The sequence below is a fragment of the Sceloporus occidentalis genome, unplaced genomic scaffold (assembly GCF_023333645.1).
Source record: "Sceloporus occidentalis isolate IW3139 unplaced genomic scaffold, rSceOcc1.0.p SCAF_402, whole genome shotgun sequence".
Classification (NCBI taxonomy): Eukaryota; Metazoa; Chordata; class Lepidosauria; order Squamata; family Phrynosomatidae; genus Sceloporus; species Sceloporus occidentalis.
This window is the reverse complement of record NW_028317382.1, coordinates 382,501-386,296: the sequence shown is the minus strand read 5'-3', so window position 1 is coordinate 386,296 and position 3,796 is coordinate 382,501. Positions and strand designations below refer to the sequence as shown.

The following is a 3,796-nucleotide window of genomic DNA, read 5'->3' as shown; positions in this document are numbered from 1 at the left end:
GGAGGATGTGCTGAGCGCTCGGGCTCGTCCGGGATTTGAACCCGGGACCTCTCGCACCCAAAGCGAGAATCATACCCCTAGACCAACGAGCCAGACAGCTGGCAGCCGCTTCGGGCCCGGCGCTCGGAAGAAGAGAAAGTTTAGCAGGGACGCTAAAGAGACGTCGAGCGACAAAGCCTCTCGCTCTCTGCAGCCAAGCACTGTCGAGAGAAACTTCCCATTGCAAAGCGACGGCACCCGAGTGGCATTTTCTCTGAGGCGGAGCAGAAAGGTAAGGGTCCTCCTAAAAGGAGGATGTGCTGAGCGCTCGGGCTCGTCCGGGATTTGAACCCGGGACCTCTCGCACCCAAAGCGAGAATCATACCCCTAGACCAACGAGCCAGACAGTTAGTGAAAAGCCCGCGGCGTGAGCCCGAATGTACGAGAAGTTTAGCAGGGAAGCTAAAACGGATGTCAAGCGCACAGAGAAGAGCCGTGACGACGTGTAGCGCTGTCAAACTTGGGCTCATCCGGGATTTGAACCCGGGACCTCTCGCACCCTAAGCGAGAATCATACCCCTAGACCAACGAGCCAGACAGATATAGAGCTGGTCGCTGCGTGAGCCCGAATGAGCTGAAAGTTTAGCAGGGAAGCTAAAACGGACGTCCAGCGGCACGCCGGCGTCTGCAAGCTTCCCGTCCCAAGGCAACCGCTTCTTCTTTTATTGAAGCCAATAAAAGAAGAAGCGGTAAAGAAGAACAGCGGGATTGGCAACAACACGGCGCCAGGCGGCGCTGTTCAGCTTGGGCTCGTCTGGAATTTGAACCCGGGACCTCTCGCACCCTAAGCGAGAATCATACCCCTAGACCAACGAGCCAGACAGCTGGCAGCCGCTCCGGGCCCGGCGCTCGGAAGAAGAGAAAGTTTAGCAGGGACGCTAAAGAGACGTCGAGCGACAAAGCCTCTCGCTCTCTGCAGCCAAGCACTGTCGAGAGAAACTTCCCATTGCAAAGCGACGGCACCCGAGTGGCATTTTCTCTGAGGCGGAGCAGAAAGGTAAGGGTCCTCCTAAAAGGAGGATGTGCTGAGCGCTCGGGCTCGTCCGGGATTTGAACCCGGGACCTCTCGCACCCAAAGCGAGAATCATACCCCTAGACCAACGAGCCAGACAGATATAGAGCTGGTCGCTGCGTGAGCCCGAATGAGCTGAAAGTTTAGCAGGGAAGCTAAAACGGACGTCCAGCGGCACGCCGGCGTCTGCAAGCTTCCCGTCCCAAGGCAACCGCTTCTTCTTTTATTGAAGCCAATAAAAGAAGAAGCGGTACAGAAGTACAGCGGGATTGGGAACAACTTCTTAAAAGAGACGCCTCGCAGAGAAGAGAAGAGCCACGGCGCCAGGCGGCGCTGTTCAGCTTGGGCTCGTCCGGGATTTGAACCCGGGAACTCTCGCACCCGAAGCGAGAATCATACCCCTAGACCAACGAGCCAGAAACCTATACGCCCCCTGCCGCCGGACGTGTGGAACTCCTCGAGGATGGATTGTCACCGCAAGCATTCGGTGATGAAACTGCGCAACGATAAAAAAAAAAAAATAAATAAATAAAAAAATGATAATAATACAAAAAAAATAAAAGAAGAAGACGTAAAAAGCCAGGTTTCAGGGTCTAGCATTAAATGACCATTACCCGTTTCAAAACGCATCCTTCGAGTCAGCACAAACCGTGCCTTTCCAGTGTAGATTGGAGCCGAGGTAGTCGAATCGCCCCGTTTGCTGGAGGATGAATTTCCGTCATCTCAAGGAAAGGACGTAAAAGAGGGCGCGCGCGTGAAAGCTGCTGCGTGGGCTCGTCCGGGATTTGAACCCGGGACCTCTCGCACCCTAAGCGAGAATCATACCCCTAGACCAACGAGCCAGACTGCTGGCAGTGGCTCCGGGCCCAGAGTTGAGATGAAGTGAGACTTTCGCACAGGCGCTAAAGGGACGTCGAGTGCAGTCTTGGCGGCGGCGACGACGACGACGACGACGACAAAGCCACTGTCAGGGGAAACTTCCCATTGCAAAGCGACAGCATTTTCATCGAGACGGAGCAGAAAAGGTATTTTGGCGGCCTCCTCCTAGAAGAAGCTGCACGCGTTACGCAAACCGCTCAGCCCAACGGGCGACTCTCGGGCTCGTCCGGGGATTTGAACCCGGGACCTCTCGCACCCAAAGCGAGAATCATACCCCTAGACCAACGAGCCAGACAGTTAGCGAAAAGCCCGCGGCGTGAGCCCGAATGTACGAGAAGTTTAGCAGGGAAGCTAAAACGGATGTCAAGCGCACAGAGAAGAGCCGTGACGACGTGTAGCGCTGTCAAGCTTGGGCTCGTCCGGGATTTGAACCGGGACCTCTCGCACCCTAAGCGAGAATCATACCCCTAGACCAACAAGCCAGACAGCTGGCAGCCTCTCCGGGCCCGGCGCTCGGAAGAAGAGAAAGTTTAGCAGGGACGCTAAAGAGACGTCGAGCGACAAAGCCTCTCGCTCTCTGCAGCCAAGCACTGTCGAGAGAAACTTCCCATTGCAAAGCGACGGCACCCGAGTGGCATTTTCTCTGAGGCGGAGCAGAAAGGTAAGGGTCCTCCTAAAAGGAGGATGTGCTGAGCGCTCGGGCTCGTCCGGGATTTGAACCCGGGACCTCTCGCACCCAAAGCGAGAATCATACCCCTAGACCAACGAGCCAGACAGATATAGAGCCGGTCGCTGCGTGAGCCCGAATGAGCTGAAAGTTTAGCAGGGAAGCTAAAACGGACGTCCAGCGGCACGCCGGCGTCTGCAAGCTTCCCGTCCCAAGGCAACCGCTTCTTCTTTTATTGAAGCCAATAAAAGAATAAGCGGTACAGAAGTACAGCGGGATTGGGAACAACTTCTTAAAAGAGACGCCTCGCAGAGAAGAGAAGAGCCACGGCGCCAGGCGGCGCTGTTCAGCTTGGGCTCGTCCGGGATTTGAACCCGGGACCTCTCGCACCCGAAGCGAGAATCATACCCCTAGACCAACGAGCCAGAAACCTATACGCCCCCTGCCGCCGGACGTGTGGAACTCCTCGAGGATGGATTGTCACCGCAAGCATTCGGTGATGAAACTGCGCAACGATAAAAAAAATAAAATAAATAAATAAAAAAATGATAATAATACAAAAAAAATAAAAGAAGAAGACGTAAAAAGCCAGGTTTCAGGGTCTAGCATTAAATGACCATTACCCGTTTCAAAACGCATCCTTCGAGTCAGCACAAACCGTGCCTTTCCAGTGTAGATTGGAGCCGAGGTAGTCGAATCGCCCCGTTTGCTGGAGGATGAATTTCCGTCATCTCAAGGAAAGGACGTAAAAGAGGGCGCGCGCGTGAAAGCTGCTGCGTGGGCTCGTCCGGGATTTGAACCCGGGACCTCTCGCACCCTAAGCGAGAATCATACCCCTAGACCAACGAGCCAGACTGCTGGCAGTGGCTCCGGGCCCAGAGTTGAGATGAAGTGAGACTTTCGCACAGGCGCTAAAGGGACGTCGAGTGCAGTCTTGGCGGCGGCGACGACGACGACGACGACAAAGCCACTGTCAGGGGAAACTTCCCATTGCAAAGCGACAGCATTTTCATCGAGACGGAGCAGAAAAGGTATTTTGGCGGCCTCCTCCTAGAAGAAGCTGCACGCGTTACGCAAACCGCTCAGCCCAACGGGCGACTCTCGGGCTCGTCCGGGATTTGAACCCGGGACCTCTCGCACCCAAAGCGAGAATCATACCCCTAGACCAACGAGCCAGACAGTTAGCGAAAAGCCCGCGG

General features: G+C 55.2%; 10 non-coding genes across 10 annotated transcripts; all 10 read right to left on the bottom strand.

The window, feature by feature from the left end:
• Positions 1-20: 20 nt before the first annotated feature.
• On the bottom strand, positions 21-92 carry TRNAP-UGG (transfer RNA proline (anticodon UGG)). The gene has a single exon. It is a non-coding gene; the product is annotated as a tRNA-Pro (tRNA).
• Positions 93-309: 217 nt separating this feature from the next.
• On the bottom strand, positions 310-381 carry TRNAP-UGG (transfer RNA proline (anticodon UGG)). Its single transcript has one exon. It is a non-coding gene; the product is annotated as a tRNA-Pro (tRNA).
• Positions 382-501: 120 nt separating this feature from the next.
• Positions 502-573, bottom strand: TRNAP-AGG (transfer RNA proline (anticodon AGG)). The gene has a single exon. It is a non-coding gene; the product is annotated as a tRNA-Pro (tRNA).
• Positions 574-1,074: 501 nt separating this feature from the next.
• On the bottom strand, positions 1,075-1,146 carry TRNAP-UGG (transfer RNA proline (anticodon UGG)). Its single transcript has one exon. It is a non-coding gene; the product is annotated as a tRNA-Pro (tRNA).
• Positions 1,147-1,395: 249 nt separating this feature from the next.
• On the bottom strand, positions 1,396-1,467 carry TRNAP-CGG (transfer RNA proline (anticodon CGG)). Its single transcript has one exon. It is a non-coding gene; the product is annotated as a tRNA-Pro (tRNA).
• A 354-nt stretch (positions 1,468-1,821) lies between these two features.
• On the bottom strand, positions 1,822-1,893 carry TRNAP-AGG (transfer RNA proline (anticodon AGG)). The gene has a single exon. It is a non-coding gene; the product is annotated as a tRNA-Pro (tRNA).
• A 736-nt stretch (positions 1,894-2,629) lies between these two features.
• Positions 2,630-2,701, bottom strand: TRNAP-UGG (transfer RNA proline (anticodon UGG)). Its single transcript has one exon. It is a non-coding gene; the product is annotated as a tRNA-Pro (tRNA).
• Positions 2,702-2,950: 249 nt separating this feature from the next.
• TRNAP-CGG (transfer RNA proline (anticodon CGG)) lies at positions 2,951-3,022 on the bottom strand. Its single transcript has one exon. It is a non-coding gene; the product is annotated as a tRNA-Pro (tRNA).
• A 354-nt stretch (positions 3,023-3,376) lies between these two features.
• Positions 3,377-3,448, bottom strand: TRNAP-AGG (transfer RNA proline (anticodon AGG)). The gene has a single exon. It is a non-coding gene; the product is annotated as a tRNA-Pro (tRNA).
• A 252-nt stretch (positions 3,449-3,700) lies between these two features.
• TRNAP-UGG (transfer RNA proline (anticodon UGG)) lies at positions 3,701-3,772 on the bottom strand. The gene has a single exon. It is a non-coding gene; the product is annotated as a tRNA-Pro (tRNA).
• Positions 3,773-3,796: the final 24 nt, after the last annotated feature.